Genomic DNA, 27,089 nt, shown 5'->3' with positions numbered 1-27,089 from the left:
AATAAGAAATAGGAAAGATAAGAGTTGAGTCACATTCTTCCCATCCAGCAACTGCAATCATAGGGAAGGGATGAGAAGCGTACTCCTCTGTGCTTTCCCCTGGGGAAACTGGAAGAGATATGGAAAGTCAAATGGATACCTATAGGGTGTTATGACCAGAAAATGGTGTAAGGACATTGCTTCAGGTTGTGGTGTATCAGACCAGGGAGATCAGCGTCACGGGACATGTCATGATACAAAGAACTGTGCGATATGCAGCCCTTGATGGCTCATCACACTCTTCATGTTGCAGTCACGTTCTCTGATTTATGGTGGAACAGACTCATTTAAACTATTAAATTTGTTGGTGTGGAAATTAGCTTGAGCAAAAAGATTGGCTAGCTGCAGACTGTTGCCTTGTTTCTCAAAAATACAGCTAAACTGAAGGGAAGCTTTAAGAAAGTCCAGCTATTTAATAATTTATATGTTAAGTATCCACTAAAAATACAAAAATTGGTAATATGTACAGAGCAGTGGGATTTCAGACAGTTTGAGTTGTTTTGCATAGAAAATGTATGGCAAAAGCTTATTTTAAAACGTTGACCACTGCTACTAGATATTTATGATATTGGAAATGCAACAGAAGGTGAAAAGCAACCTGTAATACACCACAACAGCAAAAGGTTGGCTCAAATTAGCCCATAACCACAACTTAAAGTGGGTGTTTTACTCAATGGTAAATGCTGGAAACCATCTTGCATTGCTTCTCAGTGATCAGAAGCTTTGTGAAAGTGGTCACCGTTACCCAGGTAGTGTTGAGGATGCAGAAGCAATAAATGTAGGAGTTACAGGTGGCCAGGATCCTTTTAAATAACATTAAGTCTCCTGGGGATCAGGCACCTTCCTTTTTATTTCATGTACCTTTGTCCTCGTTCTCTTTTTCCCCGGTCCTTCAGCTGGGTGGGGTGAGAAGAGTAATTTTTAGGCAGCGTTTGCAGGTTGTTTTTGTGAAGCACCAGTGTGAGAAAACTCCTGAATTTGACAGAGCTTTGGAAGGTGGGGCAGGTTCGTGGCTCTGAGGGTAATTCTGAACCCCTCCACCATGGGCCGTGTTTTCTTTGGCTAGAGCGTTTGACAAGGCTGACATATTTATGTACAGAGCTGGTATTTAACTTGGAATTTTACACATATGAATGATGAACTAAACAGAACTCATTTATTTTTTTCCTTCCCTCTGTAGCTTTTTTCCTCTTTTTTTTTTTTTTTTTTTTTTCAAATATGAGGTTACATATTGCAGACAAGTCTCAGCATATCCACCCCATGCTTGACCACCAGAATTAATAACTAGCCACATTCCTTGATGATTCTATAGGGATTGGAAGCTAGGCAGCCGAGTTTGCTATGCAAGAGAGTTAATAAAAATTTTCATTGCTGGAGGAAAGCTTATATACAGTAGTCTGTTTGTCCTGTATTTCAACCACCTGAGTCAGAGCCAAAAAAGCAATTGTCTACTACATATTTCAAACAGATGCTGAGGGGTAAAAGGAGTGACTCGAATTCACAGCAATAAAATGCTGGCTCTTTAAGTTCCCTTGAAGGAAGTGAACCCATAAAATTTTTGCTGCTGACTTGTTTGTCCAGTTCTTTGAAGTATTTAACATTAATTTAGTCTGCAAATCATTGCCACCTCAATTTTTCATTGAAGTATCGAAGCCTGCTAAACACATAACCTCAGAGTGCACAAAAAAAATGATTCCTTTAGCAGATACATTCATTTAGCCGTTATCCATTTGAAAACTTATTACTGACTCTGGTGGTAGAGTATATGCTATAGGTATTTGCAAAGGAAAACTTTTTGAACAAGTTTAATTTTTATGACTATTAATTTCACTTGCAGTAGGTTAAGTGTATTTTAAGTGGTGGTCTTCCACCCCTTTCCTCCCCGCTGCTCTTTTCTGTTAATAACACCCATTGCTGTTCTGCATCGGAAACCAAGGTGGGGGGCCAGGACAGTTGTGTTTGATGGAGTAATGGACCATACAGAAATTGTTAGAGGTTGCAGCCGTTCAGGGGTAGATATGCCTGTCCTGTGCTCACCACCGAGCGCAGCAGCAGCGGGGTGGGAGCCGTGATGTCACGGGCTAGCGTGCTGGTGGCACCCTCGGTGCTGCAGGTCTGTCAGTGAGCGATTTGTGGCCTTTTGGGCTGTGCCCAAAATTTCTGAAAATCAGAACGAATTGATGACAATCCTGCTCACCCCAAGCGAAGATGAAGGGAGCATTTCCCCTGTCTCAGATACTCATGACTTTGAAGCAGTCTTCAGGCTTAGACTGGTAAAATGTCCACAAGGGTCAATCTTGTTGCCTTTTTTGCAAGAAAAACTCAGATTAGTCAGCAAGTGGTGGATGCCCTGGCAAACAAGTGAGGTTAGTTATTGCTATGGGATCCTGATCAACAGCCTTTTGCGTTTTTTTTTCTCCTTTTTCCCCTCTTTTGGCTTCTTACATCTAAATTTAATTTTCTCCCTTCTCCTGAACCTTGTGCTGTGGGTGGTATGGAGGGGAAGACCCCTTGCCCCACCACTGTGGGCTCCAGCAGAGCCGTGCCCTGCCCTGGTCCTGCCCACGGCAGTGCTGCTGGGACCCAGCGGTGGTATGAGCGGAGGACATCAGCTGTGAGGGGAAGTTTAAAAAATGCCATCAGGCTTAAGTTGGAAAAAAAATCAACACAGAGGGTGTCAATTGAAAACCAGCAGGGTGGGAAAGCTACTGTACTGTAGTGGGAATGCAGCAGCCCCAAGGCCCTTTAAATGATTGGTGACACACTAGAGATATTGTTAAATTACCTTTTTTATTGGTTCTTGAGTCTTATGTCTTAAAAGACTATTCTTTGGAAGAAGTCAAGAGAATCCTTATATTTGGTTTAGATACAAACCTGAGATGCAAAATGTGGATGTGGATCTGGACCTGAACTTCTCCAAAGTCTGGGGACTATTTCAGGCTGGGATTTTGGAGTGAGAACAGTCTCTCTTTGCACATGATTGTTTGGAGGACTTGTGTGCAGTGTTAACCTGCAGCACAGCCAGGCTGTAGCTGATGGGATGTTAGTATTTTGGCATGCTTCCCTGCCCAACAGGGAAATACTGAAATGTTTCTGTAGAGGTGTCTTACAGTTGTTTAAAGATTAAAAGAAACATTTTTTGTTTTGTTTTCCGCACCAAAAATTGAATACAAGGATTTACCAATTTGTAAATCCACTGATTATATTGAAGAGAGCAGCAGAAAGTGTTTGAGCTTAGTTATGCTTGGTAAGCAACCAGAGAGAAGGTTTCTTGCATCTAATTCTACTTTTAAACATTCAAGACTCCTTGTCTGTAGTTCATGAATATTGTTTCCAGTGTGAACTCTTCTCATCTCTGTGCTTTAGTTGCCCTGTCTATAAAATCCCAGTGGTGGAAAAGAGGCTTTTTAATTTCGTTGAAGGACTTTTAAGATCATTTCAGAGGGGGCGTGTATTGCTAGTAGTTTGCAAGCGAACCTGGGGCACAAGCTTAATGAAGAATCAAGCCTCTGGTGAAACATTTTAATTCAAATGCTTCTGGTTAAGACTTTCTCTCCAGCCCGCACAGTCCCATATTTTACATTCACTCCCAGCATGGACTTCCTTTGCTCAAGGTCCCATAGGTAAGCCACAAGAGCAAAATATACTACGGGGCCTCATACCAAAACTCGGAGTGGGAAATTTTAACCGTCCAGCTTAATTTTTCATGACCGTAGAACAATAGCCAAGATTGTGTGCTGGGTACAAAGGTGGCCGCTGGGACGACCCCATTAGCCTCCGTGCAGGCAGCTTTGCCCCCTCTGCAGTTTGGGCTGGGACCGAGTTGTGGCCCACGGTGGCCATTTGCATTTCTCCTGAGTTGGAGCGAGATCATCGTGGTGACGAGTTCACACCAAGAGATGAGGGCTGAGCACGGCTGTTACCCATAGAGCCACCTTTTGTATCTGCCTGCTGGGGAGCAGCTGCAGGCGGATGAAACCAGTAGGGGTAATGGGGATGCTGAATGGAAAAAGAGGATTTTTGAACCTGAGAAGGGATGTTTATGTATCATAAACCCCTTTTCAATGTTGTAAACCCTTTGAAAGCAGCCCCTCTGCCTTCTCTTTGCTCTGTGCAGCACCAAGCATCCAAGTTGGCTCTCCGGTAACAGCAGCAGCTCAATACGGTTTTTGTAGCACTCAGGAGGAATGGGGAAAATTTTGAAAAAATCGCAATTGGCTAACAAATTTCAGCATTTTTCAATTGTATGCTAACTCCTGAGCGGCAGGCTGGCATCTACAGAGTGCTGAAAAATGCTGTGAATTGGTAATTATGAATTACAGCAGGAGATCAGTTCAGCTTAGTGTTTCCAAAGCCTCAGAGATCAAAAGGTGCCAGTGAGAAAGATAAAGTATCGAGTGGCAGTGAATATGCCAGGCTGCCTGAAACTTAGTTTCACTGTCTAGTTTGAGTCAAAAAATGTTGTTGCTGAATTGGGGGGTGGGGTGGGGGGGGGGTGGGGGAGGAAGAATGTGGATAACATTTCTATTGAGGCATGGACTATTTCCAGGAAAACTAATGAGGATGTAAAACGATTGCTGAGGTGCTTTTAGGTTTTAATATTTTGGTCTGTTTTATCTATTAGTTTACCTGATAGAGCAGTAATTAAATGAAGAAAAGCAGTAAGAAGCAGCAAGAGAGCAGGATAACCGATGGCTTGTTCTTTCTCAATTTTCCACCAAATGCAGAGCGATATGACCGTATTTTTTTTAAGCTGCGAAAGTATGTATTTCCCTTTTTTGTACTCTTTTCTTTTCAGCTGTCATTTCCAGGAAATGGCACTGTCAAACGATATATATATGTGTCACGTTTCAGCCCAGTCTGGGGAGGCAGTGTGTGGAGGGGTCAGCTTACCCCCGGTTCTCTGCTGTCGTGTCCCGAGTGAGACCGAGCCTGGGTCCCCCAGACACCCGGGACCCCAGTGCGTTAGTGCTTGGGCTCATGGGTGCTGTGCAGTGGTAAGGAGCTGGACATGGCTCCCAGGTGAGCGGCTTCCAGACTTTTAAGAGCATCAGTAGATAAGGATTGAGATTTTGAAGCAGTGGTTATGAAGGGAAGCAAAGGATCTGCGAGCACACATGGCACCTAGGCATCACCTCCAGCTGCTCAAAGGGTCCCAAGAAAAGTGAAGTTAATCAGCAGTAGAAATGGTCTAATTTTAGGATGGCAAAAACCTCCTTTGCTTTTGCCAAGCTCTTATCCAAGGAGGAGGGCAGTCTGTCTGTCTAGGGTGTATCTATTAAAAGTTGAAGATTTTTTTTCACCACTTTCAAAATCCTTTCACCAATTCCCCAGACGATTGGCAAAATAAGGGTAGCGGCAGATTCCTTATAACTCTCTTCCCCTTCTCCATCAATTATGTGTCTTTGCGAGGCAGAGCTTTGAGTCAGCTCTCCTTCATTTCTCTCTTCTGGTTGCTCCCAAGGGGGAGAGTCTCTTGGTAATAGGAGCTACATCAGTTCAGAGAAGAATACAGTTTTGTTCCCTTCTCAAATGACATATGACTATCAGGCATCTCGTGAGTTCTCTGAGTGGGCACATGAATTGAACCTTTTAGGAGTCTCGGTGATTAATGGCCTGATGGGTAGGAAGCAGACGCTCGTTACAGGTCTCAGGGATCTGCCTGGTGGAATTAAATAGCTGGCATGTTAGCGATGCCCTTTTACCCTTCTGAGCTCTCCTGCGAACATCACCAGCACTGCACGAAAAAGGAAACAAAGTTCACCACAGGGTGGGTTAGGGGATTTTTTTACTTTTGTTTTTGTTGCCTGTGTGTTGTTGTGTGGGTTTTTTTACAGTGCAAGCACAGGAGATGTTTTAATGAGCCCTGGTAGGATTGTTTCTTGCCTTATATGAAACTTAATTAGGAAGGATCATGGGCCCATTGGCATGGCTGTGGTCCTTGTGTCTCAACCTGGCTTCCAAGGAAAAATCTGTAATGCTGCCGGTGTCTGCGGATAGGGCTGGATCCCAGTGCTCATGTCAAGTGGGGATTTTTTCCTAATATGGACAGTAGTCCACAAGGAACTGGATGAAGTCCATCAAACTAACGTTGCCGACAGCTAGTTGAAAGTTTGGCTATACTCAGCTTGGACCAGCCCTTAGTTAGAGACCAGAAGGTAAAAGGCTTTTTTGCTCCGTTACTTGATGTCACGTTGCCAAGTGTAATGTACTAAAAGTACAAACCCAGGGATGCTGACAGGAGGTGATGCCTCTTCACCAATTCCCCGTGCAAATAGCTGTACAGTCATGGCTTTTGTAAGATGAAGCTTTTTTGGTTTGCTTTGCTTTGCTTTGCTTTGTTTTCCCCCAAAGAAAGCTCAGAACAGGACCAGAGCAGGTGCTGGCATGCCCATCCAAACCCTTTCCTTTTCTAATTTTTCGGGACATATGCCCCCCTTTACCTTATGGCCTAATACTGATAAAGTACAAGTGTTTCCACTCACAAAACTTCCACTTGTCCTAATTTTGACAATGTGAAATTTCTGTATATGAATTTTTATCTGAGTACTCACTAGTGGATTATACAACCAGTGCTTTGAACTGGCAGTGACAGCTCATTCCTGGTCAGCAGTAAATGCTAGGTTTGTTTCTAAGGAAAATAGCATAAAGCAAGGGGGGGGTTTGTTGGGGTTTTTTTTAAGTCTTGATGTTCTCTATTAGACATAGACTGTTTTTAAACATCAGCATGTGTTCTTCTTCTTTGATGTTTTTGATGAGGAGGATTCTGCCTTCCACTTTAACAAAAGTCCCATGTTCCTCTTACGTTGTTTTATGCTGCTAATGATGTTGCTTACTCAAATAAATACATATGTGCGTGTACATTTAAAATGCAACATTCCCCTTCAGCACACCACTGAAACATAACAGAACTGATCTTATTTAGTGATCTCCTGTGCCAGAATTTTCATGTTTTGAAATGAAAATGGATTCTCCTTATCCTCTCATAGCCCCTTTGATCCACAGATCTAATGCCTCTGGGTGTGTGGTGGCACTGATGACAGAAGACGGGGAAGCTTCGGCTTTGCAGGGCATCTTTAGCTCCAGAGCCATGCTCCCTGTATGCCACGATTGCAGGCTGCTTCCCCACGCGTCCCCCTGCACTTGGTGCCAGCCAGGATGCTCCCCCGGGAAGTGTCCTGTGTGCACACAGAGCTCTTCTGCAATGCTCTTCCCTTTTCCCAGGGACCCTTTCAGTGTCTCAGCAGTGGAAACTTGGTAGGAGTTTCTTGTACCTGCTTTCCAGACATCCCTGATCTTTTCCTTCCTCCAGGTAGCACATAGCTCCAAGGACTAAATTTGCAGATTAGACTTGGGTTAGTCTGTGTAACCAACCTGTACCCGTGCTGAGAGTTTGCATGTTTTTGTTTTTCCCGACTATTCATTCAGTCCAAGGTACGTCATTTGTAGCTGGTCGCAAACAGTGAGCCAAATAGCTTGAACCTTTCTGCCAGGGCTCTGCATGCAAGTACTGTCAAAACTGTTCTCAGTGATGAGTCAGTTCCTTTTTTTTTTTCTTTTTTTAATGACGAGTATGCAGCTAGTGTACCCATTAAAGTGTGCAGAGGGATGGCATAGAAATGAGGATACACATGTGTATGTATCAGATGCTGAAGAGCAGAATTCTTGTTATAAATATAGCTCGCCTGTGTTCCTTCTTACATTTCAATTTTATAATCCGTTCCAGAAGATTTGGACAAAAATACTGTAGTGTAAGAGAGCATTAGTTTCTGGGTTCTTCAAATAATAATTCTTAGTGAGGAAACTAGTAAATAAACCTTTAAAGATGGGCAAGATGACATCTTCCCTAGTTCTAGGAATTGGACTTGGGGTATAGATTTATGAAAGGTAAAATAAAGGACAAGTAGAAGCAGGAGCAGAACTGTATGTTTTATTTTTTTAGTTTATTGCTAAAATGTATGAATCGTCCTTTTTTGTTTGTTTTATTGGTGTGATTATATATGATCTATCTTTACATGTATACTTTTTAGAGCTGGTGGGCCCACTGTGATTAAATGTTTGCTTTGAATACGTGTCCAGCGTGTTAACTTTTCACAGCAGAAAGTTGTTAAATTCATTTTTATACAAGGGAGGCAAAAAAAAAAAAGGGGGGGGGGGGGGAAGAAGATTGTTAAATGTATGGAAACCCTTATTGGCTGAATTATATAACTGAATTCATTCAACATGCTCAGTGTATCTTGTTCTCCTTTCAGTATTGCCACTCTGTTCATCACCCCTTTTAGTGCTTTAGGCATATGGCATGCAGTACATCCAGGGAAGTGTCAACAATATGGCATATGTTATACATACTGATCTTGATACACCGTAGAAAATAATGGGCCTAACTTTAAAAGGCACGGTGCTAAGAATAGAGCGTGCTGCAACATGCAGACAGTGAATCCGCCATGAATGTCATGTTTGAAGACAAAAAGAGCTGTATTTTTCATTACTTTTGTGGCTTGGTTTGTATTTTGGCGTTACTGCAAATTAAAAATATTATGGTCAGATGAGTATAGGCTGGATCTTCACCCGCCTGACGCTGCTACCACGGACTCTGCAGAGACTCGGGGGTCAGCTTGCATGGAGACAGTGGCTGGGTCGGTGTGTGCGTGTGTGGGCAGGGGGGAGCAGGCAGGGAAGGCAGGGAGCTGGGGGACCTGCCCAGCTGCTGCTCCAGTGCCCAGGGCTGCCCCTGGGAGCCAAGGTGGGGACAGGCAGGGACGTGAGCTGCCAACACCCGGCCGCGGGAAGAGGGCCGGGAACTGAGGATGTCCTGATGCGTTTGCAGGAGTCATTAGGGGGTCGCATTAGCTCACCACTTAGCTCTGTCTCTGCGCTGTAAATGAGCCTGCACAAGCAGATTGCTACGCTTACATTAAACCACAGTGGTAGAAATGAGTCTTTCCAAAGACTCTTCCAAAGATCTGCCCATTAGGATCTGACTGCGAGATCAGGGCTCTCATCTGGACTCACAGCAGTAAAATGGAGTTGAAACGCTCTGTTTCTCATTTCTGGATCCTGGACTTACTCAGCTCCCCGTTTCACACTGAATCTTTCGTCCCAGGAACGCTCATTTTTAAATTAGAAAAAATTGAAACAGAGGGTCCTTTGAAATACTCAGCCTGAAAGTTGTTCCAGGGAGTTTCACCTTTAAAATAAATGATTCATACCGTCGTATAGGTGTATGTATATGTGTATGTCTGCGTTGCTGTTTATTGTGCTGCACTGGCCTGGCTCAGAAGCTATAACATCTGAAGTGTAGAGAAGCAGTGACTGGAGAAAGAAATATCTTCTTTCCAACAAAGACCAAATATTTGTCTGTTATCTCTATGGCCGTTTTAGCAATTCTCAATATTCACAGAACCACACAGATCGCCACACGGATAAAATAGGACAACAAAATATTTATTTTTAATCTTTGTTGAATGCTGAACGTTTTGTGCATGTTTATGAGGGTTAAACATTAATAGCAGATGTTGTTAATGAATAGAAGGCTTGAGCCAGCTTCTGAGACCTTTTAGTTAGTACATGAATTTTCTGGTTGATGACAATACTTGTAACATGCCTAATTATGAAGTAGTGTTCTAATCAAGCCCTGAATAACTGAAGAATTTCCCCTCCTCTTTTGCGGTTATTTCAGTGGCACACACACAGATCGCTTCAGTGCCTGTGCTTATTCTTAGTGATTTTTCTTTTCTTAGAACATTCATTGAGGTTTTTCCCCCAAGAAGCACATTTATTTACGCTAAATGTCGGCGCAGGAACGTGCGCGCACATGCACAGGCAGCTACGCGTGCACGGCGCACGCGTCCCCTCCGTCCCGTCCCCACCAGCAGCTGAACTGGTGCCAGCCTCTGAAGTTGTTGTCCCAGTTTGTCACACTTCCAGGTGAAGTACGTGAAAGTGATTATAGGTAATAAATATCTTTTTTTTTAACTTATTGCAGAGGCAGTTTTTCCCCTGTTAATGAGGGTAATTTGACTTGGTTGAAGGATTGCAGTTCTTAAGAATTAATGCAGCAATCCAATTCAAAGATTTAAAGAGATCTAAGATTTTTCACAGGTCGTGTGCTAGTGAATGTGCTCCTATCACATAGCAGCTAATGGACTTGAACAACAGTCTGTCATTTACTGTTACCTCAGTGTATAGCAGCTTTGCCCTTGATAGCAAGTATACTTTCCCAGCAGTGCAGGTTATTTAGTAGTGCGGTATATTTGTAACACTTTTAAGAGACAGTATCCTATTTCTAACAGCCCTAATTACTGGATAAAGCGAGGTTACCTTTCTGACTTTCTTAATTACGTGTTTGGATCCTAATCTGCACGAGCCTGAAGTGTTTTATGCTCTAATAGCCGACTCCTCATTTTATTGGATTTGTCTCTACATATACAAACATATAAAATAATTTCTGTGTTGCATTTTCCCTGTATCAGTGCTCAAAGGTTAATTACATAAATATGGAAGTGTTAGGCACTAGTCTCCATAAGGTCCTGTTATTTTTAGGGATGTATTATTACCTTTTAACAGTGTTTCGTAATGACTTATTTGTAAATGCTGTTGGAAATGCTCTAATTTCTTGATCCTATTATGTTCCTGGATATGAAAAATCCTATTTTAAGGTAATTAGAAGGATTCTCTTCTATTTAAATGTGTGTTCTCTAGACAGTGTCACTCTATACTCTGCACACAAGAACCTTTGTTCCTTAATTAGAAAAAGGACTAGAGCTCATTAATTGTGGGTACAAAGTGATGTCTGCTCAAATGGAGAAGCAATAATACAGTTTTAATAATGATTGATCCTACATTTTAAGTCTTACACTATTTTGTACTGATAGTGATAAATAAGCAACATATAATGCAGGTTCCAAAGCATTGTGTTCAGAATTTTATTGAAAGGTCTCTTTTTGCAAGGATAAACCTCTGTCGGGCACAATAAATAAAGGATGGATAGTACATACACAGCATCTGCCATTTAGAAAAGTCAGCATTTGTCAACAGTCACACCATAGTGATAGCTGAGATACTAGAGTTAACTCCACCCCATACTTTAGAAAATGAAGTAATTGTGGTAGCTGTGCAGTCAAAAACAGTTTGGATCTTGGCCTTACAGAGCTATTATTGTGATGAAAAGAATATTTTAATTACTGCTTGCAAACAGGATGAGTTATAAATGTTTGAGTATTTTGCAGGGTGTTATTTTGGAGGATGGAGACAAGTGTACTTTGTTCTCTGAATTTTACCATCTCCCTGCCAACCCCTTGGGAGAAGAAGGACACAGCTTGGGAAGTTAAACCCAACACCCTTTACCAAAAGGCTTGTGTTTATGTGATGGCCACAGAGCAGGGGTGGCCCGCGATGTGCACCACGCATCGCCCAAAGGCAGGGTGAGCTCCCAGCGAAGGCTGTTCCCAAAAATCAGGAGCATGTCAGCACTGAGCTTTGTGGTCCCTCTGCCAGGGTGGAATGCTGGGATGATGTCTGTGTGGGTTTGAAGTTTGAGTCTTTTGTCACCTGAAGCTTTCGAAAAGTCAGGGCTAGGGAGGGCAGGTCACTGAGATGTGTGTCGTCAGAGGGTGATGCCCCTCGGGCTCCCCAGCCTGCATCTCCATCTCCTCCATAAACCCAGCAGTGCCTGCTCCTCTCCTTGCCCCGCCTTGCCTCAAAGATTTGTGAAAATCAAGTCTGATTTTTCCAACCCTAACGACAACCTGCATTAACAAGGCAAAGCGTTTCCTATGTGAAGAATAGGAAAGTTGGAAGATGGAGTCGTTAGCTTGCTTTTCCTGCTAATAGTTTCAGGAATCAAAATGGTGCATGGTGCAATGGGGTATATATTTCACTCAAAGCGTATCGGCACTGAAAGAACCCCAGAAAATGGGGGTTTTCTTGATATTCTTCTCTTCTGTATTCCTCTTGGTAGGAAAGAAAAATAGTTTTTAAAAGATAAAAAACCTGTTCTTCAATTGACTATGCAAAAATCTTATTGCAGTATTTATTCCAAACCTGCACACATAATGTTCAGTCAAGGAGAAAACAGCAAAAAACAGTTGTTGATGGACTTAGCAGAGAACTGGATTAAATAAGCATTAGTCTACTGAAGCTGATTACAGGAATATGAAAATGCAGTATCTTAATGGTACATATTTTCATGTGGCAGCTCAGTTGCCTTTCATTTTGCAGCTAATATGTCTATTCTTATGAGTCATTTACTTCTTTAATTACCTTTTGCAGGCAAGGCACCATGGTATATTAATGTGAATGATTTTTACTGCCAGTTTATCATACAATGCCCCAGAAGTTGAAAGGCGTAATTGACTTGGAAGAGCAGCTCATGAAGGAAACAATATTTAGTTGACAGTTTTCCTTGTACTCTCTGTTGACGTTTATGAGTTTACACTATGCTAAAGGAGTAATAAACACAATTTTCTTTCAATAACAGGAAAGAGTCGCTTTTAAAATACATTTGTGGAAAACAGATTCGTTCATTTCTTGAATAATATAAAATAATGCATTTCCAGTGATGAGATGTATATAAGATTGTCAATTGAATTAAACCTCAGAAGGTGCATTTATAACCTGCCTTAGAGTGTTAAAAGATATTAGGGTGCATATGAATCGAATCAATTTAATGAATATTTAAATTATACACAGATTTGGATAAATCACATTCAGATCTGCGTGTTAGATTATTTGGCAGCCTTCTCTTGCCGTCAAGTGCGAAAGTTTGAAGTGGGAATTGGAGGGACAGAGGCTCTGTTTCTGGAGATGGAAGAACCCTCATCAGAAAGCTCTCAATAAACCCCAATTGGGGGATTATTGCGGAAACTTTCTATAACTTTCCTGAAGCCACAGGCTTGAGGAAGGTTTAAAATCAGCTTTGCAATCCGTCAAAGTCCATTTTCTTCTGGAATGCTACTTTTATTGAAATGACCTTGTCAAATCGCAAATTCTTTTTTTCAAGCATCCCCAGGACCATACCCAGGTATGATTAATCATCCCATCCCGCTTTAATTAATTTAAAGGCATACAGCCCAGGGCAGGAGCGGGAAGCTGGCTGGCGAGGCGAGCGCCTCCTCGCTCGGCTTGCAGAGAGTTAAACTTTTCACAGTTTTCCCCGATTGTTTGCAGTTCAGCCCTCTGCAACATAATGAAAGTTTTCTAGCCATCTGTTGTTAAGCTGGCGGTGAGCAAGGCCAGTATATCCAAACAAAGTGCTGGCCTGCTGTAAACTGAACCTGTCAGTTTAGCATAGCTGGGCTGACCTCCCCAGGCGCGGGGCAGCCGGCGGTACCAGGCACTGGCTGCGGCCCCGGCTTCCAGGGGAACTACTTGGGGGGACCATGTTTACTTTTTCCACTTAGCGTTCCTCCCACAGGCTTGAACTAGTTTATACTAAATCTTTAAATTGACACTGGTGGGGGTTTTTTTCTATTCTGAACTTTTTTTTTCCCCCTCTTTTGGGGGGAGTCCCAAAAAAATATATTAAAACCCCATGGTTGCTGGAAGTTGAGCTTTTTGGATGTGGGGGGACACAGGGCAACAACTCAGTACGTGGGTGTGTGCTGGTGAGATTGTCTCTCAACAGAAAGAGGCATGTTCCCAAGTATCCCGGCTTGCTTTCTAGCTCCTATTGTTCCCTTTGTTCTGTATTATTTAAGATCAGTTACTCATTTGCTTCTGAGGATTGGGAGTAACAGGCAAGGTAGAGCACAGCAACCAGCGTCTATTGTCTTCCTGCGAACCACGGTTGTATCCAGAAGCGGCTGGAGCAGCCTTCCTCCTGCTTCTGTTTGCTTCTGCCTAGGGGGGTGGTAGTTTCAGCATAAGGTACTCGAGAATTTGAAACTTTCTGAGCAGAATTGCAAAGATCAGACTGGAAATGCCCTTTATTTGCAGGGCTGTGGGGTTGGGAGTTGTTTTCCTTTCTCGTTGGTACTAAATACAGTCTAGTTGGGCTTCCCCTCCTCTGCCTCTGTGCATTTTCCAGTCTTGTTCTTCAGACTGCCTTCCTTTTTTCCTTCCTACATAAATGCTAGTTTATTTATTCCTATTTGTCTGGGAGGTAAGACATGTCATTTCCCTGCTAATATTCACCCAATGCAAGCGATTTTAACCAGTTTTTAAGATTGGCAACAAAACTCAAAGTGCTGGTGCCAGGAAAGTGACTATTAGGTATTACCTGGTTTCAGTGTTTGTTTCTTGGACTAGACCTACAGTGAATACCTTTATGCTACCGCTACTGCCAAAATCACTCTTTCAGCTTTGTTTTCTACTCTTGTGCTATACCTGCTCACCAGTCTTTGGCTGGTTTCAAGTGTGTTTTACTTACCTCATGATTCTTGGAAAGCAAGCCTGATTCTCAGTGACCCCAAATGCTGCAATTCTCAGCCAGGAGGAGTTTTGCCTGAGGAAGAGCTGCTGAATTTGTGCCGTGCATGAAACCAAGCTGCGCCTTTGGAAAAGTGCATCGCAGCCAGTCCGTATCTTCATGGTGCGTAGCAAATGTACTGGAAGCTCTGGAAAAGCAGTAAAAGTCGTTAAAAGTTGTACTTTGCCTTTCCAGAAGCCCCCACCGAGGGCTTGTGCTGGTCCCCACTGGGAGGGTGGGAGTGCCCAGGTGAGGGGATGCAGGGATGCAGTGTTTCAGGTTACACCCCCTGCCATGTGTTTTCAGGGCAAAAGGAGTATGACAGTGGTGAAAACCACTCAATTTTAAATTAAAATGACTGCACTTTACTAGGAAACCCCATCCAGCTCTAATCTGTTTGTAAGGTGACTGACACATAAAGTGCTTTTTGTTTTAAGGTAGAGGGAAATGCATTCAGGATAGAGTTTCTGGTATAAATGTCAGGTGCAACGCAGTGCATGCTCACTCAAAAAGTCAAGCAGATAACCTTGGCATTTAGGGACATTGCCTTGTATAAAATGAAATTGTATTTTGTTTTTAAAAAGGAGGACTACATTAAGAGGTCACCTATTAGCTGTGTTTTTGCTAGCTGTCTGAAACTCAGCTCTACTGTCTATTAAACTCAAACCACTGTGTAAACATTCCTGTGTTGTTCCTGGTCTCTACAATGGCCAAGGGGATCAGGTTTCACCTGCCTGCACATCTTCAAGCAATTAAAGCAATTAGCTTGAAGCCATTTCACATTCAAGGTCTACTGTGACATTCAAGTCCAGAAGAAGTCTAGGAGAAAAGAAAAATGGAGACTGTAGAAGGGCCACTGTGCAGCACACGAATAACCTGCGAGGGGGGGTTTGGACTTGCAGCGACTTCCAAATGCAGTCGTGAGGCTTTGCAGCAGGCATGCAAAGTTGCTGCTGTGAAAGGGAAAAGACAAAGAAAAAGGACCTAATGATCCTTTAAATTATACCCAAGTTTTGCCTGTTTTGCACTGGGAAGGGAGGAGGAGAGAGAAATAGCAACATGATTTGGAACGGTATTTGTGTGAAATAATACGGCGTTGGTCTTATTTACTGACATTTCTCCTGGCATGGAGATCATATTTTTCTTCTCATTTAGGTGGGGATTTATATTTGGTGTTTACATTGTAAAACTGCACTCATTCTGGCTAATGTATCCGTTACAGTGACATTCAACGTTGAGTTTAGTGATTCCAGCAGTAAGTCTTGAAAGCTGCTATTTTTTAAAAGGTTGGAGCAGATTAGTGGTGACCTTAAAAGATTAAACTAGTACAGTTTAAAGATAAATAATCAGCCTTTAGCACATTAGATAGCTACATAAGCATGACAGAAGGTGACTTTCTTACAACAGTTTCAGAATCCAGGAAGCATTTTTACATTTGTAACTTGACTAAGGCAGGGAATGGTGTTTTGCAGAAAGCAAGACATAAACTGATTGTACCCACTTCAAATTGGTTAATACAGTTTTAAATCCACAGTTTTCCTGTTGGTTTTTATTATGGAGAAAAGAGGCTAATTTTAAAAGCTATGCCTGCTGCAAAAGAAGATCTTGCTTTGCTGTCCCGGAGGGTGTTCTTAATCAGAAATAACCGCAGGCTAAATTATAATGTGGAATCCTGCTGCCCTTTAACCTAACACTGCTGCTCATTCAGTGTTTGTTAACAAACAGCTCTAAGTACAAAATTGTTTGAGAATTACTTTTTCATTATATTTGCTGACTTCAATTAGAATAAGAAGCTTATTTGGGGAAGAAAAATTAAAAATGTATGGGTTTCTAGAGAAAGTTTCAGCAATTGTTTCCCGGCAAGTGTCGCCTTCGGTACGTAGCAGTGGACTCCGTGGCACACGTAATTCAATTTAAAGAAAATTATCTTCTGAACTAATATTTCTGCACCAGTGAGAGAGGCAGAGCTCAAGAGCATCCCAAGACTCAGCCCTTTGAAAGATGTACGAGCCAAAATGGCGGCAGGGCCTGAGGCCAGGGCCCCTCTTGCACCTTGGGAGGGGATGCGATTCCCCTGTTTCCTAATGAAGGAGCACAGATTCCCCATCCCTGTGGTGCTTTGGAGGGCTGGGCTTAGACGCAAGTGGCACAGTGTCGTATTTTTATTTCACTTTGAATAACACGTAATTGAAACGTACACTCGGCGAATTAATTGGTGAGTTGAAGGTAAGAACTGCTGAGTTAGTAGAAGACAGCACAAGCCCACCTGTTCTTTTCCCCCTTAAGTTTACATGCTGGAGCGGAAATGCTGTGGTACTCAGAAAGGAGGTGGGTGATGCCTCTGTAAAGCAGATCTTTCCAATTTTTTTTTTTTTCCTAGCTTAGTCTTCTGTTTCTATGATCTGCCTTTTGAACTGTTTTTGTGGCTGATCAGTTCCACCTAATATGTCTCTTGATTTCTGCTATTGTAATACTCAGACGACATGCTGTTCTCTTCATTTTTATAAGCTTTAGATGCTCCTGCCTGTCATACTCTGGCGGTTTATCTTCAGCGTCTGGATTTGCTTTCAGACTTGCATGTCTATCAAGCTGCTGTTGCTTTGAATGTGAGATCAAAAGAAGATGAATTCCAGTAAAAAATTTCCTTGTATGAAGAAAAGATTGGGGGCCTATGTAAACATCCCACTGACAGCTCCCAATGAGTTATTTTAGCAGAGCATTAGCACCCAGAATGACAGACAGTCCAAGACTACATGCTAAATAACAAATCAGTCCCTTCGGCGGCAGCAGCACGTTGCCACAACAGCAATACATTTTCTAAAGGAATCCTGTTCCTCTTTTTTATTGAATATGGCTGTTCGACTGCTCATCTCTTCACGAGCTGCCTTTGAGTGCCAGCCCCAGTTTACTTTTTCTTGACAATATCTGTGTCATGTCACCAATATGACAGAAGACAGGGCTTTGATAATTGGGTGGGGAGACGGTTAGTTAGTCATCTTGAGTTAAATAGGTAGTTTGTTTTAGGGAGGGGAAGGAGACGACGAAGAAGGGAAAGCATCTGCCTGGATGCTAAACGCATGCTTTCAGAGATGCTGGATGCAAGTCCTGCGCCCGAGACAAGTTGCATTTTTTGGGTGGTTGTTTATATTTCAATTCATGCAGTTCAAGAAAATAGCTCTGAAGCCCGGCCAGCCTCGCAAGCTGGCTTTAAGAGCAAGTTACAGCACTGTTAAGGGGTAGGAAAGTCAAGCTTGGCTGAACTTATGTGCAAATATGAATTTGTCTAGGTGCAGAAGCGAGGTGTGCTTTTTGCCGCTGTTTGGTCTAGTTGGGGACATAATTAGTTCTGCATGTTTCTGCTTACAGACAGGGGGAATTTAATAACGCAGAATTGCTAGATTTTTGCGCCTCGTGTAGTGCTAAACCCAACTTCGAGATTACCTGTGAGCTCCAGCCGATCTTGCCGCTTCGCAAGGGAAGAATTAGGGAAGGAATGCTTTGCGGTTTCTTTGTCATTTAGTAAAAGCAGAGGTTGCTACTGTGGAGGCAGAGACCCGGTGGCTGCCGGCGAAGGGCAGTGCTCCAGCGCCGTCTCCCTCCAGCCTGCGCTCCGGCTGCACAGCACTTCCTGTTTATTCAAACATCTTTTTACCATTCTTCAGCCCCCGCTTCACAGAAACAGCCAGAAACACATCTCCAGCGTGAAGACGGAAATCTAAAGGCAGACAGTAAGAGCTTACTCTGTTAAACTCTTCATTTTCTCTGCAAGCGCTCAGAGAAAAGGAGCGTGCAGGCAGGGCTGAACTTTTAACTCGCTGCCTTGCGCGGGCAGCTTGGCAGCGCAGGAGAGGGGAATTGCTTAGGTTTAAAGCAAAAGAAGCCGGTTCAGGTTGTTTACTGTGGTGTTGACAACGAGGGTGGGTTTTTTGGCACGGCTTCACAGAACCGTGACGAGGACTAAGTCCTCTTTCGGGGCACCCGCCGCCTTGCGATGTCCCCCTGGAGCGGGAGCAGACGTGTGTCACTGTCCGTGCTGCTCGCTGGGTGCTGCGGCTTCTCCTCACGCTTGCACAAGTGGCAAAAAAGCCCCAACCCACCCTCCCCAAAAAAAGGAAACGTGGCTGCTGTTCTGGGCAGCAAAAGAGAGAGGTGCAAGCCAGCCAAGTTGCTTTTTGTTTTCCGCAAATTGTTTGCATCGTGGCTCCGGCACCACTTGCGAACCAGCCTTGCTAATATTTGTACCAATTTCATGCTAATAAAAATCAGGCTGCTGAGACAAGCATGGCTATTATCTCATTCATATTACTATTGTTTAGACCTCTGGTACTACAAAAGGAAAGGGAAAGCGTGCTCACACCGGGTAATGGTTGTTAACTTCTCACGTGAGGGATTTTCTCTGCAGTTTTTCAGTATTAATGATTGTTGTATGAATGGTCTTCAGGGGTTGTTGGATGATAGCGTAGATCCTCTGGGTAATCCGTGTTGCAACATGTATGCTGGATTTTTCCCTCTCTGTTGAAGTGGCTTAAAAAACTACTTGATATTTCTTGGTTCTTTCTCTCCCATCAAAAGTCCACTGAAATAGCAGGTAACTTTTTTTTTGGTAAGCATTCATGGTACTCATGTAGCGTGAAACGTAAGAGAAAATGGAAAATATGCTGCCTGCCCTATGGAGAAAACCCATCCTCCTCGAGGCTTTCCTGCTTCTCCGAGATCCAAATACACTTTAAAATTTTAAACTGTAAACCCCCATCTTCCTAGAAAAGAGAGCAGGAGAGAAAGAAATCAAGCTGTGTGTTCAGCCAAACCGCAAGTACAACAAACATATTTTTAAAATATATTGCTAGTCTGGCTTTTTAATGTTCAGAAGTTGTTCTACTTTGCAGAAAAAAAAATGGTGTTTGCAACTGCCTTAAGGACAATTTGTTTAACAGTAGGAGTAATTGCATGGGGAAAATGGAAAGAGTGACTGAAGTTATTTACTCAGATGTTAGTGTAGGTGTGGGGCAGAAAACTCACTGTGGGAACAGTGGGCTGCTTTTCTTGGTATCTTAGTCTATTTGATGACCATCAAATTTCCCAGCTCACTGGTTTTGTTTTTTCTGGATGGCATGTTTGATTATTTATCAGAAGGGAAAGGGAGTAGCTGAAGCAAATAAACATGTGACCAAGCTGTGTTTTGTTTTCCACTCAGAAGGCCGTGCCCTTTAACAGATATACAGAAAATAATAAACGTATTGTTTTATGATAAAAGGAAATTATGTGTATCATTTTCTTTAGCAAGGCCATTAACCCCTTGTGTTCAGTGGTGTCCGCCTTCTGGCAGCTTATTGGGTTTGCAGCTGGAAATTAAAGGCACTTAAAAACCCCCTCTTGCGTGGAACGTTTCCATGGATTACTGCTTCACCCCTTTGGATTTGCTGGATTTATTACGTAGTCATTTCTGCCTCGGCACATCCCTGGTCCTCTCCCCAGTCCTACTTGGGGTACGATTGACTAAATGAGAGGCACTTTGAATTTGTAGAAGGGTGCTGACTTCCGAAGAAAACCTTGGAGAGTGCTGCTGGGATCTTTTTGCTGCCGATACTGGTCTCTGTGCAGTGTGAGGGGTTGCAGCTGTGTTTGGTCCATTACAGACAGTGTCAGTTTATGTGATTCTTTTTTAAATGCCAGGTGTCTAGCATGTAGTGTGTAGTATTTCCTTTGTAATACCAGCTTAGGACAATGCTCATTATCTTCCCTGGAAAAAAAAACCCTATAAACTAAATCACTGTCAGGAAGTAAAATACAGGTTTGCCTCATCTCTGGGAAGCATGTTGCATGCTTTAGCTGCTTTTATGGGATTAAAAGAAACAAGTTAAGACTGTCATGCACATGAAAGGAAACCGAGATGTGGTTTGTTTCACATTGTGCAGGTAGGTATAAATTTAATAGACTGACTTGCTTTCAAAATCTCTCTTTGTCTCCCCGAATCGCATGTCAGTTCCAGCGCGTTGATGAGCTCTGCGGTCCGTAATAGCGCCTGACTGCTGCTGCCCCGCAGGTGCTGTATCGGCAGGAGGGTTGTCCTCCTCCTTGGGGACGTACGTTCCCTCTACGTAATGGCTTCAGATCAAAAAAGGGAAAATTTGCCCAACATCTTGAAGTTGCGTTCAAGTATGTACATGGCTGGTGGGTCTGGGGAGGAGGAGGTGGATGCTTCACCCGCTGGCTCCAGGGGGTCAGCACTTGGTGGGGAGCCCAAGCGAGTGACTGAAGCTGTGGGTTTAGTTTTGATGGAGGAAAAAAGGGCAGTCGAAATACCAGGGAGAGGAAGGGCTGGTGAAATAAGGACCTGAAACTTAAATGTGATGCAAAGAAAGAGGAATTGAGCAGCTTGGGGCCGGGTGACGTGGGCAGGGGCTGGGCTGGGGGACGTGGCCAGCCACCCTGTGCCTGACGGCTCCCCGAGAGTCAAGGGGGTTCAGGATGGATTGGGGAACAGGGCTTGGGGTCAGCGGTACAGGATGGAGGTACCCGAGAAGGCAGGGGTGCAGGAGTGGTTGCATCCCATCGGACACGGGGTCTCTCTGGCCCTGTCTGTAGTCATTGGGCAGAAGCCTGTGAAGGGAGGACCTGTCCGTGGGGGAAAGTTTCCTCCTAGCCTCCAGTGATTAAAGGTTGGCTCGTGCCCTGAAGCATAAACATTTGTACCCTGATTTATATTTTTATCTTTCCAAAGGTAGCTGTAAATGCTCTCATTACGATCTGTGCAAGTGTCTAATCCTTTCTTTGCATCCTCCCCATGCTCTTGGCACCAGTGATATCTTGTGACAGTAAGTTCCAGAGAGTAATTATGAGTTGTGTGTTAAGAAATAAAAAAAAAAAAAAAATCCCTTTGCTCTAATTTTTTTTTTGGTTGTTGTTGCTTCCTGACTTCATTCAATGTCCCCTTTCTCTTGCGTTATGAGAAATGGCAAATTAGCGCCAGATGTACCTTCTCAGGCCGAGTCACAATTTGTGTACTTTTATCATCACCCCTCTTACTCATCTCTCGCTAAACTAAACACTCCCACCCTTATCAATCTTTCTTCATATCTGCCAAGGCCTTTAATCATTTTTGTCACCTCCATCTGAACTTCGCCTATTTTTGCTTTACCAGAATCTTTTAAAATTAGGGTTTTTAGAAGCTATTCTAAATTAGGTTTGTGCCATAGGCTTGAAGTGCAGAGATGTGATTTGCAGCATAAGTTTCCCATGTTTTGGGCTGTTCCAACATTTTGCTTCCTTCATTCATCCAACAGCAGTGAGCGTCTGATGGTGTGTGGTGAGATGTCCACAGTCAGAGGCTTTATTTCATGGGCCTCTGAGTACAAGTTTGTCATACAGTGTTTTGGAAAACAAGCTTAAAATATGTTCCCTGTTTTGTTGACCACACAGGGAAGCGCGCAAGCAGCTGTATGCAATATACTATTTATGTTGTAGCAACAAAAAGGCACTCTTCCTTCTCCCCCCCACCTTAGCCCTCTTCTCTTCTCTATTAAAAAATATGAGAACTTCCCGTGCTTTTGACATCCAAGAAAAACGCGGCTCAGCAGTGAATAGTCCTCCAAATATTCAAAGGTCTGGTTCACTTTTGGATAAACACAGTAGTTCAGAATCTGATCTCGAGCCTACAGAAACGAGTTGGAAATCCCATAAGATTTTTTTCATCACTCAGACATAGTTCAGTTCTGGTTCAGTTTGCGCGGGGAGCCAAGATTTGTATCCTTTCTCATTTTACCAGGATGTGTTGGCCCATCCCTCCTTTCTTGCTGGTACAGACCGCTACATGCTGTGAATCTTGACATGCCAAAATAAAGAGAGCCATTTTTAATGTTTGGGAACTTTTTGCCAGATGCTTTTTAAATGACTTTGATGAGTCTTGACTGTGACTCTTTAAAAGAGGGGACAGAAGGTGTTTTTACAGTGTAACCGCCTGAGGATTTCGTTTGTGCCTCAAGAACAGGATTTTTGTAGCCGTTGTCGCTGTTGTGGCTGGTTTGGGGTTTGCAGGTTTCTGGTGTTTGCTGAGTTTGACCTCCTACCCTGCTGCCTCTTGCTGCCTGCCCCCTTCCATCCTGCTTGTGTCTCTGGGTATTTGAAGAAAATACCTTGACCACCTTTCCCCCCCAGTTGGTGGACTTCATGAATAATTACAAAATTAAACTCAGGTATTTTGGAGGCAAATCCCTGTTGTCTCCTTGTGCGGGGCTGGGTCCCCGCTGCTGCAGAACAGAGATAGCAGGCAGGGACCTTGCTGACCATGGGATGGGCTGCGGGGTGGCAGGGCCAGAGCATCAAGTCTGCTCGTCATCCTGCCGGCAGAAGTAACCTCAGCACCCACGAGGACTAAGCGTAGCAGCACTGGGGCACAGGCAACTCCACCCTGTGGGTTTGGAAGAAAGGGTTTCTGTTTCCAGTGCCTTTTTCTGGAGGGGATCTCCTCAACTGGTAGCCAGGATCTATTCCAGAGGAAAGAAACTAAGCCTGCTGGAAGAAAAATAAAGACTCATCTTCTTTCCTTACAACTGAACTATTCTAGGAGATGCTTCAGCATGAGGCATGTTGCCAGCTCCTTTGCTCCAAGCCTGCCCCAATCTTATCAGGGACGGGATGTGAGCCGGGGTTTGTACATGTGGACCTCCGGGTCCCTTCTCTTTTTCCAGCATGGGAATCACCCATTAGTCACGTGGCTAGATCAGTCTGCTGCATCTAAGCAAAGCCTTTAGGGCCAGCTTATCATTTTATTCAAGTAAAGGATTGTTTTTGAAGCTCTCCTCTTTGACGAGCTGGCTGGTAGCCCCTTGGATGGAGCTAAGCCTTGCAGAGGAGCTGCAGCTAAGTGAGGCTCTGGGTACAGGCAACCAGCAGCATCTCCCCTGGCTCACAGCATCCTTCTGCTGCCCATGTGGAGCGGAGTTGGGTACGGGGTAGATGGAGGAGGATTATTTAATGAAACAAGGAAATAGAGGATGAGATGGGGATAGGGGTGTTTTGAATCCAAGGCTGGCGAGGAGGCTGGACGGCAGGGCTGATTCCCCAGGTTATGTTGGATCCTAGTCATGTCCCATAGCAGAGCCCTGTGTCCTGCCTGTAATTATCCTCAGGCTTCCCACTGTGGTGCCAGGAAAGTGTTGGGGCTCTTGGCCTTGGCTCGTTTTGGTGTGTGGTGCATAGGGTCAGGATGGTGGGAGCAGGGAGGGAGCACATAGCAGCTCGTTTCCCAGTTCTGGAGGAAGATGAAAGAGCTGGGTACGAATGTCAGAGGGAATAAGTGCTGCAAGAACATCTGCTTCTCTTTTTTGCATCTTCTACATTTTATTCCTCCTCTTCATTTTGGTTCCTTTCCTATTCTCTCTAGTTGGTTCTTCTCACCTCCCCCTGTTCTGTTCCTCCCAGAGGAACAGCACTACCCACTGCTGTCGCTTTGCACTATTTTTTATTTTTTTTCCTTTTTGCATACTGCTCTGCTCCTTGCCGGTTTCCACACGTTGTGCGGCTCCTCAGCCTGTCGGAGGAGAGCTGCAGCAGGGCTCCCCTCCAATGTGTCTGCCTCCTACCACCGCTCCTCTACATCTGCTGCTCCAGGAGAAGAGGGTGTCGCAGGAGAGGAGATAGAGGAGGCAGGAGTGGGAGAGACACGAAGCAGCTCTGAAGCTCGGGTGCATCCGGGCTTCCGAGCTTGTGAGCTGCATCTTGCCGCTCTGCTGGGAGCAGCTGTGGAGTGGAGCGGGGTGTGAGGACAGATGGGAGCTGAGAAAGAAGAGAGATTGCTGGCTGAGTCTAAATCCCCCCTCGTCCCACCCGGAAGAAACAAAGGTACTTGCCTTGCGAGACTAAATGGAAGCAAGAAGCCCTTCTGAGAGGTGGGCCATGCCTTTGCTGGGAGAGGCCCCTTTAGCTGTGACCAGGCGGTCCCTCAGTGCCTAAAGCCATCGCGAAACTCAGGGAAAAATAGATGGTGGGAGAACTGCATGCCTGGTGCTGCAAAGCCATGCTTTGCCTAAAACACGGTGGGGAAGGCTTAGCAGCAGTCTTAGCTGTGTAAGGATCCGGCTATCTGTTACTGCTCAGAGGTCAACACAGAAGGTCTCACTTCTGGGGTCTGGGGCTGAAGTAGCATTATGTTTTCTCCAAGGGTAGATTTTGCCCTTAAAATATCTCTGTCTCATCTCGCTCTGCCTGTTGTGTTGTGTTTTGCTTTTTTAATGACCATAACTGAAATAATGGACAGATGATGATGTTGGCTGGCGAGTAACTTGCCAGATTTACTGCTTGGACACTTCAGATGGCTGCGGGACCATCTCTGATTTCTGGGAACACTTCCTTCCTCCTTTCTCAAGTTGCTTTCCTGATGGGCAGCTTTGTCCACCTGGAAAGGCCCAAAATCATTAGGAATCTGTAAAAACACGTGGGATTTTGTTCTGTGCCCTTCTTGCAACTTCTGTGTGCATGCTTCTCCATTTCGGAGGCAGCCGATTACTGCACAACTGCCCTGGGAATTGGCAGTCAGACAGGATGCTGGATTCTTTTGCATCCTCATGTCTGTTGCTCGTCTCCCCACCCTCCAATGTACATACCTTTCCATACATCCTGCCGTTCCCTGGATGAGGTTTTCCATGCCTGATAAACCTCAGGTGCAGAAACAAGTTTCTCCTGGCGTTAAAGAGTCAGGCCCATTATAGCTGTAGGTCTTCATATTTCATTAATAGCTGATTGATATTAATATCGGTTGGAGCAGATGGGAAGGGAGGAGCTTGAGCTCTTTTTCTTCAATAGAAATAGGCTGATGGAAAAACAGTTGGAGACTTGCCGCCTTGTTGTACTGGCTGCAGCGGTGGAACAAGTTAGCAAGAGGCTCCATAGGACTGGATCCTGTTACTGTTTTCCTTATGTACTAACACTGTAAGCAAGTATATGGCATTTAAGCAGCATTTCTATTTTTAAAGTTCTACCTTCTTTTTCCAGTGTATCTCCCTTCCCCAGCCCCCTTCCCAAATCGGGAGTTTCTAGCCACATGAAGTCAGAGGCAGGGCTACATTTTCACCCTTCGAGCAGAACTTGCCCAAAGAGGATGATGAAACTGAAAGATTGAGCCGCTTGCGTGAAAATGTCGAATTACAACAGTAACTGGGGTGGTAGCAGTGCTGGATGTTCTGGGCAAACAACAGCTGGGCAAACAAGTCATGTTCTGTCTATCTTGCAATAAAATTGTCTTGGTCATCCCAAATGCGTACTTGCCCCCCCCCTCCCCGCCCCAGTGCTTAACTAGTTGGGAAACATTAAATGGTTGCCACTTCCCCAAGCACAGGGAGAGGGGTTTTTGGTGGGGCTTCCCACTTAATCTGTGGCATCTTTGAATGAAACAGGCTTGATTCATCTCATGGTGAATGTGCTGTTAAGATTTCTCCTGGGTTAGGTTTCACCCAATGTTGGCTCCCAAATATTGTCCCAAGTTTGTGCAATGTCTCTAAAGTACAGCATTTCAGTTGCCTTTTTACTGGTCTCTGTTTTACATCAGAAAACCTCCTTATCTCTGGGTGATTTCCTAATGGATAAGAAAATAGTTTGGGAGTTCATTTACTGTATCTTGCATTTAGGCATAGCACCAAGCAGAATCGAGATGACTCGCTTGGTAGTGAGCCTTTTACTGATGTCATCCTTTCAAATCCCTGTTGATAGTGACCAAAAACCATGGCACTCAGAAGGTGCACTTGCTAGGGGATGCTTTTCTTTCTCTTCCTTCAGTAAGGGGGAAGATTACCTATTTGTATTTCGGTTCAGAGAGGAGGACGATTGTCAATACTGTGTGATTAGCTGCTGGAGGCGAGGATTGGTGTCTGGGTCTGGTTGTCCCAGGCAGCCATGTCCAGGCTTGCAGGCTCTTCGAGCAGCGCAGATAGGTGGCACGTAACATGGCTGCTGGTAATCATGGGCCCATATATCTGAAGCACCTCTGTGGTTTTGGGGGCTCTTGGCGTCTCTACCTGCCAGCCCTGTGAAGGAGCACGCAGTTGCCTGGATGCACAAACACGAGCTGGTTTACTGTGGCCCCCAGCAATTGTTCACTTGCAGAAGTGCAAGCACGTGGTGGAGATTTAGGATGTAACTATGGCAGTGGGGAGGAATGTGTGAAAAGAGCTTGGAGATGTCAGAGCACCTGCTCATGAGGAGAGGGCCACGTTCACAGAGCTGTTGGCTAGCAGTAAACAGTCCTGGCACCCTTGTTTCAGGACTTGGCAGCAGCAGGAGTTGAACCGAGTCCAGCTTTACTCTCTACTGCCTGTTCAGTAAGTTGAGGACAAGGCAGATGATTAAGGAAATGTGGGGAAACTGCTACAGAAGCTTTTGGAAAGATAAGAGACTTTGGTCTCCATGTCTGACAGTCTGGCACTTCTCACTAGCATTGAATTCACATGCAAATCAAAGGCAACATCTACTCCCACAGGAAGCTTTATTAATGTACAGGCCTGCTTACGAATCTCCGTGCTGATGAAGGTTGTGGGACTGACTTCACTCTCAAATTAATTTCCCTGTCTATCCTCGCTTGAGCACTGTGCAGCATCAGCAGCCTCAGCAGGGCTCCCACGCCGGCATCCAGCAATGGGCTCCACGGAGGAGC

At 44.3% G+C, this 27,089-nt stretch overlaps 1 protein-coding gene across 16 annotated transcripts in view; it reads left to right on the top strand.

The window, feature by feature from the left end:
* FOXP1 (forkhead box P1) overlaps positions 1–27,089 on the top strand; it is a 389,603-nt gene that overhangs the window by 244,988 nt on the left and 117,526 nt on the right. The window contains exon 1 of one of the 16 annotated variants that reach the window (XM_074879153.1): positions 18,107–18,174. The exons of the other annotated variants lie outside the window; for them this stretch is intronic. The gene's annotated coding sequence lies outside the window, so the exon portion shown is untranslated. Of the gene's footprint in view, positions 1–18,106; positions 18,175–27,089 lie in introns of those variants that run through there. 16 annotated transcript variants of the gene reach the window in all.

The sequence above is a fragment of the Strix uralensis genome, chromosome 10, assembly GCF_047716275.1.
Source record: "Strix uralensis isolate ZFMK-TIS-50842 chromosome 10, bStrUra1, whole genome shotgun sequence".
NCBI classification, from domain to species: domain Eukaryota; kingdom Metazoa; phylum Chordata; class Aves; order Strigiformes; family Strigidae; genus Strix; species Strix uralensis.
This window is presented reverse-complemented; position numbering and strand designations above follow the sequence as displayed.